This window comes from Poeciliopsis prolifica, unplaced genomic scaffold (assembly GCF_027474105.1).
Source record: "Poeciliopsis prolifica strain line A6 unplaced genomic scaffold, Auburn_PproV2 SCAFFOLD003, whole genome shotgun sequence".
Classification (NCBI taxonomy): domain Eukaryota; kingdom Metazoa; phylum Chordata; class Actinopteri; order Cyprinodontiformes; family Poeciliidae; genus Poeciliopsis; species Poeciliopsis prolifica.
In genome coordinates this window covers 4211528-4222500 of record NW_026562378.1, presented here as the reverse complement: position 1 = coordinate 4222500, position 10973 = coordinate 4211528, and positions in this window count along the sequence as shown.

Genomic DNA, 10973 nt, shown 5'->3' with positions numbered 1-10973 from the left:
AATCCCGCAGGTGTCCGCCGCCGTTCGTCCTTGGCCAGCTTGTTCCCTCTGTATCTCGTCTTCTGGACCCAAACCTCACCCCTCCTTCACATCCCTGTGGCCATCGCCCTCCGCCTGGTTCCCACACACATTATCAAAGCCCTTTAATGGCTTCTAATTAGCTCCCCATCTGCTGGTGACAGCACACTGGTGGCATGCTAAAGCACCCATTGAGAGCACGGGCATTGTGCTCTGGAATACTTTCCACTCCAGTGGCAATTGCCTGGAGAGAGAGAGCTTTAGTTTGGGGGGTGATGGAGGGAAGGGTGAGTGTGCATGTTTACGTGCATGTGTGTGCTAGATGGAGGTGGGGGTGAAGGGAAGGGCGATCAGGGAAGACTTGCGGTTTTCTCGCTGTGTTCGGGGGGCTCGGGGAGAGGAGGAGGGAGGAGACGGGTGGAGGGAGACACAATGGGTGACAGTGTTACGCCTTGTTGCAAATCTAATAACGCCAGAGCCTTGTTTCCGTTCAGCGGTCCTCACCCCCTGCACAACTAGCAGCTATTTAACAACCCCACCTCGCCCCCTCCGCCGGGTTGTTTAAACATAGCAACAGTTTGCCATCAACGTCACGCTCTGGTTGCAGTGATGCGGACGGGGAAGCTGGAGACTAAACCTGGAGAGGCGCGCAGCTGTCCCCAGGAAACCACTGGCTCTACCTCACCTCCTGAACCCAACAATTGGTGCGCCTCCATAGGAGCTGTAAATGAAGCCTAATGAGGCTTATTCGTTAGCACACCCTGTCTTTGAGTGAATGTTGCTTGTTTGTCACAGGCCTATGAGGCTCGCTCCTTTGCAGGGCTTCCAGCAGGGCCTGGCTGTGCTGGAAGCAGAAGGGGAGACCAGCTGTTCCCAGCTGGTAGCCAGAGGATGCCTACGGGGGACAGAGCTGATTGCTGTTGGCCAGCTGCCCCCCTGCTGCAAGAGGAAGATGGGGAACAAATAAATAGGCTCTTCTGTTCTCGCACCATTTCTAATTTCCTCCTCCAGCGTGATCGTTAGGCTCGATGGGCATAATTAGGGACGCAAATCTTTGGGGGATTTTTTTGTTTTGTTTTGCTTAGTTTTACTCCTGTGCAGCACAGGTAATCAGATTCCTTTTGTTGTTGTCACAAATTCCAGAACCACCGAGTAACTTCAACGACAACAGAATTTCTTTACACATGCAATTTCTTTATCGTCACGTTTACCGGATGACGGCGAACTCAAAAACGGCCATTCATGCTGTTGTCCTTCGAACTCCTTGGCAACCTGAACGCCCTGCTTTGAAATGACAAGTAAGGCCCGCGTTAAGCCACATATTTGTGTGTTTCCCTGGTGTGTTGTGAGACAAATGGCTCGTCACCTGACCTCTCTCTCTCCGTCCCATCACGCACACACATTCGCACATCCCCACAGCTGCACAGAGGCGTCCAGTCAGCACGGCCAGGGGGACATGGGAGCCAAAGTCCATAGATGGAGCGTGGACAGTGGCAGCTGGTGAGCTGACAAAGCCCCATTCAGAGGGCCCAGGCCTTGGGGACAATGGCCCGGCCAGGCTGAGCCCTCTCCTCCACTCCTCCACCAAAAGATTAATACTTCAGATGGGCTTCCCGGTGGCAGGCAGGGGTAAAAAGGAGAGTCCTCCTGTTTGTCACCGGGCATTGTGCGAGTTGCCTGAGAACCAACCTCTTGGATGGGCTTGACAAATGAGCCGCCATTGACAGTGAACAGATTGGGGCTGCCACTTTTGTTTTGATTGTGGTGCTGGTATAATCAAGTTATTTGGGCCTCCGGGAGTTTTTGTTTCTTTCTCCCGATGCTCTTGACGCCTGAGTCCCACCTCAACAGCCCATTGCTGACCCAGCTGTGGTCGGAGCGTCCTCCAGCTCCTCTCCTTCCTCCCCCCTGTTTGTTGTTTCTGTTTGTCAAAGCCATGGAGGAAGTGAATTTACTTGGGTGTGGGAATCTTTTCAGGCTTCCCACATACGGCGGCACAGGTGCAACAGGTGTAGGTGTGGGCATTCTTGTCACAGGAGAAGGTTATTGTAATGTTTTTCTATGCCTGCGCTCCCCATACACCTGACCTGGATTGTTTGCAAAAGAGCAGCAGCTCGTACGGGGCACTGCGGTAACCAGAAACCCTTTCAGGTAAAGGTGCAGGCAGCTAACTTGTGCCTCCCACCCAATCCATTCTCTGAAACCCTGTCGGTGCAGCGCAGGTGTTTAGCCCCCAGCAAGGCAGCATTTCAGGTTAAACTGTAGGAACGCTGCCCCGCCTTTTTTGCACTGGGAACTGGAAGTGGCTGCAGAGCACACGACATCACACCTGCGCACCTGCGAGTGTGTGCTTGGCTACTGTTGATCCCGTCACGTGACTTTGCACAGGAAATGTCCTGGCGGAGAATCTTTGCAGGGAAGAAAGCTCACATTCAGTCGGCATTTTATATGCAAATGCCATTTTTCTGTGCCTCGTAGCCAAATTCTGCTAGCCTAAACTGCCCCCAACCCCCATCTTCCCACCTCAATGACAGAACTATTGTTCTCCTGTACTGTCGCTGCAGGCCATCTGTCCTGTCTGTCCCTGTGTTGTTTGATAAGCATCGAGCAGCCATTCTCACGGCAAAGGAATGTGTCCTTCCTGTAAGCATACTGTACGTTGACCTCCCCTGCAAACTCCATAAGCTTCATCCCTTATCGTTGTTCCCACTCGTCAGTATGTCGGCTTCTCATCCCCCCTCTGTTCAACACACCTCTAACTTTGGCCTGGCATCCCTCCTGCAGTCCCCCCCCCCCCCCCACACCTTCACCCCCCATACTGCCAGGCTCCCTGTCTCCGTTTGGCTGCCCAGAGATGATCCTCCTCTGGTTCCCACGTCCAATAGACGAACGCACAGTTAAGACAAGAGTCCTGCTTCTTTTTCTCTCTGCCAGGAATCTGCTTGTGTGAATCTTGACGCGGCAGAAGGTGCCCTACTTTTAAACCTCGCTCTTCTTGCTTCTCGGATTGTTTTTATGTTTTTTGTTTTGTTTTTAAACAAAGGGCACAAGAGCTTGTGCTTGGGTCAGCGCGAGTGTGTTCACATGTGCATCTAGGTTGGACATGTCGCGTGCATGCGTGTGCGTGCACGCGAGGGCCGGGCTTTGGGATTATAAAGAGGAAGTGAATGGGAAGTACACACTCAGTGACAAAGTACGAGGGAGACATTCCTTTGCTCTCCTTCCCTCCCCTCCTCTCTCCCTCCACAGTGGCAGGGCCCTGGGAAAATCAAACAGGTGGTTTGTGCCTGGCAGGAAAGCTGGCCGGGCCCGGGGTGGGCAGGCCTACAGGCTGCTGGGGGCTATCAAAAGCTCTTAGCCCCAGCTTTAGGCCAGCGCCATGAATGGCCCCGGGCTTCATTATCATGTGAATTCTGGGAACTGCCCTGCGGCCCCAGTAACACCAGAGAGCTGCCCATATGCTGCTCGCTTGGCAACTACGGAGACCTCGGCTCTCCACCCGGGACCCCCACCCTTTCCTTCAGCTTTCTCTCTCTCTCTCTCTCTCTCTCTCTCTCTCTCTCTCCATTCCAGCACTTCTGATATCAAGGAGATGAAGGAGCATCACTCCCCTCTCGGGGGGAGGAAGACAAGAAAAGGGGAGACTGGACCACACAGAGCAGCGCCCACCGGTCCTCAGGGACGCCGGGGGTGACACCGCTGCCCTGAAGGGCAAAGCCATTCTACGCGCCCAACTCTGGGTGGATTTAGCTATTCAATTACCATTAGAGACACATTTTGAAAGCTGTCACGTTTGCATCAGAAGGCCTGGGTTTTGACAGATAAAGACGTCAACGCCCTTTCCGGCTTCTGCTCCCCACATGCCATCACAGGTTGTGTGTGTGTGTGTGTGTGTGTGTGAGGGGGGTTTGACTGAAATGGAATTTAACTCTGAATCACCGTTGTTATTGCTCAATCACAAACGAAACTCGTGAAATTCATCCATGCACCTTTGTTTTTGTTACGACTCTAAAATTTCGGTGAGCGTTCAGACAGATTGTCGCAAAAAGTGCCTAACTTTGAACTTTTCCACTTTTGGTCACATTACAAACACAACATGCAACATATTTTAATGTGATAAAGGTTTGCAATCAAACCCTCCCAGCAACCCAATGGCCTTTTTCTGTTGTTTTTAGGCCAACTCAGCGCGGATCTGGGAAGTGAATTAATTGTGTCATGTGCAAAAGCAACAAAGGTGTGAGCTCAGTTTTGTTTCCACTTGACAAAAAGTCCAACCGTCCCATAATCTGTTGGAACATTGTCACATTTCTTTGCTTTGCCTTCAGTGAGGCATTCTTCAGGGCAGCGTGTTCAGAAACCCTGAACAGGATCCACGCATCAGGTAAAGAACCCGATGAGTCATGCGGCTTTTCCTGGCTGAGGATGAGGACGCTTCTACAGAGGAGATGTCACTTAACAACAGAGCGGGAATGCAGCCGGCGGCCCACCTGCGCCGCAGCGACAGGGCCGAGAAGAGGAAGTGTGTGAGCGGTGTGGGTTAAGAAAAAAACAAAAAAAACAAAACGCCACATGACCTCATGCTGACGAGGAGACTCTGGATGGCTCTGGCATTGTTCATTGTGAGGCGTGTTGCTCTGTGCATGGAGATGCTGCACATGTGGCCAATTCTGGTGCGCTTACTTCACCGCTTGCACCTGCGACTGGGAAGGTGAGGTATGAAAAACAGAGTGCGGGGAGTGGAGGGAGGAAAATGTGTGTGTGTGTGTGTGTGAGTGAGAAAGAACTGAAAGTGTGATCTGACTTCTGAGGAACTCTGAGTGATTCATGCTGTTACACATGGAGCGATTCACTCCCTCTGCAGCTGTGCTGGCCACATGCGCAATATGATTTCACAACATCTTCCCCCTGTCCTTGGAAATTCCTTTTTTATTTCATTTTTGGGGGGGGTTTCATACAGACCTCTCACCCTCTTCTCCTCCTGTCAGCGTGCTGCTGCTGTTCTCCTGACCGAGACGAGAGGCAGGTGCAGGACTTGCTCATTCTGCTGTTCCCCGAACGGCTCAGGATTGTCACCGAGGCAGAGAACCCCGTCACAGAGCCATGTGTTTATCACACGGTCGGCTCCGCGGCGCTGCGGGTGATGGCATTGTTGATATCGCTCTGCAATCCGCCGCACTGTGACGTGTCAGCAGCCAGCTGGGAGAAGAACAGAAATCTCTCTGAGCCTGCCTGCCAAACTGCAGTGACTCAGCGCTTCTTGGTATCAGCCCCCAATTCCTGCGAGTAAAGAAGTTTGATTTTATGTTTATTGATAGAGATTTTCTCTATCTAGGATTTGTTTTTGTTATTTTTTTTGTTAACATCTTTAGGATCCCACCCGGAGTGGTGTGTGTGTGTGTGTGTGTGTGTGTGTGTGTGTGTGTGTGTGTGTGTGTGTGTGTGTGTGTGTGTGTGTGTGTGTGTGTGTGTACACACACACACACACACACACACAGTTCATATTTTCTGATGGCATGGGGCTCTATAAGCAAAATTAGCTTCATGTTCACTTAGAACTCCGGGGGGAAAATAACTACTGAACACTGATCAGATTATGCAGAGAAATCAAAACTAATTGCTGCAAAAATAACGACATGAATAATGACACAGGTAGTAGAATCTGGAGGCATTCAGAAAAGGAAGTGTACATGCAGAAAACACAACTTGTTATTATTTCGGAAGTATTCCTGTTGCGATCTGCAAGGCAACATCAGCTGGTTTAGTATAAACTTACTGAATAGTGATGGAAGTTAACACTCGTTGCACAAGACTCCACTGTTGAAGAAAAAGCCTGTTAAAGCTGAAGCAGAAGGTCGGGACAGGTCAGTGAAATATAAGATCGTTAGATAACGGCCAAAATCCAACTTCTGGGCGTTTTTGCATGTAGCATATTTGGAGACAGATCGATTCTCCGAAACCAACCATATGAAAAAAAGGGAAAAAAAAAAACATTTGCAGATTGAAACATTATGGTGTAGAATCTTCCATGTCTGTGCTTCCCCCTCTTGGGTATTACAGAAGGTCAACTTTCTCAACAAGAAGATCCTGGCTTTGAATCTCAACCTGGGGTTTTTCTTTCTGTGCATGCCTGACTTCTTCCCACAGTCCAACCTTTGGGTTAAGTGGCCTCTAAACTGCCTCTAGGTATGCGTGTGTGTGTGTGTGCATTGTTATTTGTCCTTTGGGTCTCTGCGTTGCCTGGTGATGGACCGGCGTCTTGTCCAAGGTGTGTGCCGCCTCTCACCCAACGACCCCTAAAGGTAGAGACCAGCTTCACTACTGGATAAATGTGTTAAACACTTATTCGCCTTCTAACTCCTCTTGCATAAGCTAATTGTGGACTGATTTGCTTTCATTGCTTTGTGTGTGTGGATACAAAGTGCACAAACAAAGTATTATGAAGTTATGAAGATTATTCGTTATCAGACTTTACAAACTCCTGACGGGGAAAACAAGAATTGTGACTGGGAAAGACAGTTGCAAATCCAAATGTAGTCTCCAACTTGGCCGGCAGTTATAGAAAAGAAAAGCTGCCAGGATAAACCATTAATTAGCTCTGATTCTTGGAGTCACACCAGCCACTTGAATCAATTTCTAGTTTGCTAGAAGAGGTGAGAATTAGCAATCAAACTCTGATGCGCACTCTGGGCCACCTAAAAACCTGGGTCTTGATTCGGTTGGTTTGGATTCTGCTCCAAAAGCAGGAAGTGGATTTTGGGTGAACACAACCAAAGCAAACGCGCAAACCCAGGATCTTCTACCAAAGACCAACAACATCTCCTATAACCTCTGACATCTGACGCCTCTCCACTTTTGTTCACAGTTTGTGAAGAAGGAAGTTGCGCTCAGGGGTTTGACGTGTCATTTCCTGTAGCGGTTCTGTGTGCTGCGCCACCACCGGCTTATCGACGGGTTTGGATCGTGTCGCACAAGTAAACGACACCAGCTGAAAACGCTACAAAATCGTACAATTTTGGCCCCCGATCAAACCGAGTCAGCTGCACCATCAGCGTGAAAACACCCCGCCATTCTGCACAGCCTCTGTTTGTGCCTGTGACGCATTGTTATCATGCTGTGCTGCAGATTGTAGCGAGTACCGCAGCAAAGAACAACTTCACATTGTCTCTCTGAAGAAACTGTTCAGGTCTGACGTCATTCCCAGATCGAGGTTCTTCTTCTCAAACGAATCAAATGCTCTTGTGGGTCTTCTGCTGGCCTGGAGGCCCGAAGCAGCAGCTTAGTGCTTGAGCTTTAAACCGGCTCCGCAACAATGAAGCCAGAGCACTCGGTGGCTATTATGAGCCCGTGTTGCTTTATCTGGGTGACATTATTGTCTCAGGTAAGGCTTCGTTCATCGGAGACTTTTTTTTGCAAAACACGACTTCTGTTTCGAAGATATCCCACAGCAGCGAACTTCCGGATAGAGCAACTTAAATCTATTAATCAGTCAATCAGTCGAGTTTTGTTTGTGTAGCACATTTCAGGAACAAGGCGTCACTGAAACGCAAGCATAAGAAGTCATAAAAACAGTGGAGAAACCAGTGATAAACGTGACGTTTTGTCGACTGGCATCACTAAAACCATCAACACTCATCAAACATGTTGGTCAAAGTTGCAATTACTGTGGTTCAAAAGCGACTCTGAACAGGTGGAGTTTCAGAATCGATTTAAAGGAGCTCAGGCTTTCGGCTGTTCTGCGTTTTGTTTTTTGGAAGTTTGTTCCAGACCTGGAACAAACTTCCAGGTCTGGAACAAATCCTGTATCCTGCATAGAGGCTGATACAGGATGAATTACCAGCCTCCCCTGAGAGGCATGATTTTAATTTGTTAACTTCTTTTTCATTACATTAATACGATACGAGAGATTTCTTTATCGTCAGAACAAGCTCAGCATGAGATTAAACCAGTTAACGAAGGTTTACACACAGCACACCCATCGTCGGCACGTCGTATTGATTTGGGGCTTTTGATGCCTTGGAACCGTTCTGGGTTTCATTTGTCTGGACGGATTTTTTAATAAAAACAAGAATCAGGAGCATAAGCCTGCAAAAACCTTCACATCCAGACTCGAAGAAAGAAGCAACGAAAGAAGGAAAGCTGTCGCCAGAAGCCATGTAGAGCACGCAGCAAACATGTGGAACAAGGCGCTCTGATCAGATAACAGCAAACTCTTCTGGCTCACGTACAAAACATTGTGTCACGGAAAATTAACGATGCACATCACCCTGAACACACCGCCTCCTCAGTGAACCATGGTGGCGGCAGAATCATGCTGTGGGTATGCTTTTTGTGGGCTGATGTAGGAGTTTGCAGTTTGGGTCATCTGAATGTTCTTAAAGGGCCGGTTGTGCCGTAATGTATTGAGAAAACCCATCAAACTGTGAAAATATCAGTAAGTAGCTGTTGGTTTCAGCATCCATTGTTTCTTAAGACTAAATAATACTGAACATCTTTCCACACTGATGACTCTATCCAGGATTTATTGATTGTTTTCGTGGGTGTTTTCTTTTTTACAATTAAATCACAGATTTTGTGGCGTTAATTTGGAAATATTTGTGTTAGGTTTTTACGAGATGTGCGCTGATGTCCGTCATTAAATGCGATTTAATTGTTGTATCGATCACGAACTATAGCTTGACATCAACTAAGGCTGAGGCAGCGGCCACTGAATCCCAACGTTTGTGGCCAATTTTGAGAGAAATTTAAAGCAAAAATCTGAAAATAAAAAATATCGGAACCTGTTGATTTTTTTGTGAATTTTGCAGATTTGTGAAGATTTATGGAGGAAATTGTTGATGCCTACATGGCCTCATCAAAAGCAGCAGAGGCCCAGATCTGGCCCCCGGGCCTTCAGTTTGACACGTGTGTGATTAGGCCTCAACAAGCCAAGCTGCAGACTTTTGTCCCATTTCAACATGCAACCGAGAAACTGAAAGTGCAACAAGTGATTTACTTGTTATTACTCATCATGGCAACATGATGAGACATGACAGCAGCTGGGAATCCTAGTGACTACAGGAAACAAACGTCTGCTCCTTGCTGTAAATTTCCACCTTCACCTAAACAAATGTTTTCTTTTCTTCGTTTTTTTTTTAGATGACTCATCTTTTTGTCAAAACTTTGCGTCCATGTATAAACCGCCAGACCTGTTTCTTATAGCCGCGAGTTGCACTCAAGTACCGATTTCCCCCCGATGTCCTCCGAACGCTCCAGCAGATCTTTCCCGCCTCCATAAATCTGTGATGAATTAACCATTTTGATTTAGCAATGTTTAGTATCTATAAAGGCCCATTTTCTCCAGTTCTTAATCTGCCTCTCCACCCGCCCATACACACAGCGGCGTCCCTTGTCCACCCCCTCTGTCGGCGCCAAAAGAGCCGGCAGAGGAGAGCGAAGGGAAGAAGAATGGGCCGTCGAAAGGCCCGGGATGAGAGCTGAGTTGAGGAACAAGTGATGGAGCGAGAGAAGGAGAAAATGAGGAGGAGAGGCAGCATTGAGTCCATTCTTTGCGGGGCCTTAAAGACATGTTTCCCTCAGATGTTGGCTCTTCTTCAGATGCTAATGGCTCACTCTTATTCCCAAGCTGCGCTTTAGCATAACAATGGCGTGGAAGTGAAAGAGCTAAAGCTCTGCTTTCTTTAAGAAGCCAAAGCTGGGGGCTTTTTTTTTTTTTTTTTTTTTTTTTTTGTGGGTTCCCCTCTCTTTGTGCTCCGGCTGAAAGGCCCGCGGAACGCAAAGAGGCAAGGTGATCACAGAGTTTACTGAAAGTGAGACTGAAACAACACACTAAAAAGAAAAAAAAAACTTAGGTGAAGTCATCCAGAGCCGGGAGAAACCCAGATTATGACCAAATATAGAGCAGTGAACGTTCTCCCTCTTCCCAGCAGTCGCTTTGAATATTATCAGCCGTTTGCTTTCAAAGCTGTGCTGCATTATGTCTGTTGGGAAAGACTCCAACCCCGGTGTTGTGACTGCGCGTCCCGTGCCGACTCCAAGACGCCATCAGGGCCCCCCCGTCTGACGAGCGGCGGAGGGACGGAGCGGATCGTGCCCTTGCTGGGTTCGTGGCAGGATTAGAGCTTGGCTCGATAGCCAACGCAGAACGTGTTTGGCTTTATCGCTTGCCACTGATTAGGCATAGAGGACACACAGATATCAGCACGACGCTCTGGCTGCACAGAGACGCGATGACTTGGGCTTATCCGTGTTTGCGGAGACTGTGCGTTCCTTATTTATTCTCGTATCGTTTGGTATCGTGACTTTTTGTAAGAAGAGAAAGGGTCTTCCTATAAACCAGGAAGGAAAAACATTCAGATGTGGTTTCAGGGCCGGCTGACATTTGAACCACGAAGAGCCTCACACACTTACAGTCATGAACCTGAAGACTTTGACATCATCATTTTAGGTTTCCGTGTTCTCTTCTGTTATATTTCTGTTGTGCTATAACGTTTGCTCTAAATTTGGTCATTTTAATGGCTCTCCAGGGATTCAAACCCGCTCAATTATTTTAGACCTGTAAAATAACAACCACAACAACGAGTTTTATTCCAGGATCTCCCTCCATCTTCCCTGTAGCTGCTGGATGAAATCATCCCAGCAGCAACATGCTCCCACGGCCATATTTCACCGTGGCGATGATGCGTTCAGGTTGATCTGCAGTTGGTTCCTCCATTGATTCGAAGACCTCGATTATTAAAATGCCTCGACAAAAACTACCTGCCTCCAAGCTTCGTTAAATTATGTTTCATTATTTAGCGCACTGTGTTGCAGTGCTAGCACCATAATGTCCAATTTTCAGCTTCGATCTCGGGGGGGATTTTATTGACTGATGATAACGTCCAGGTTTACTGGGGAATCAGTAACCATCCTTAAACTGACTGGCAGGAAGCTGCTGCCTGGCGGCGGGAAAAGCGGTG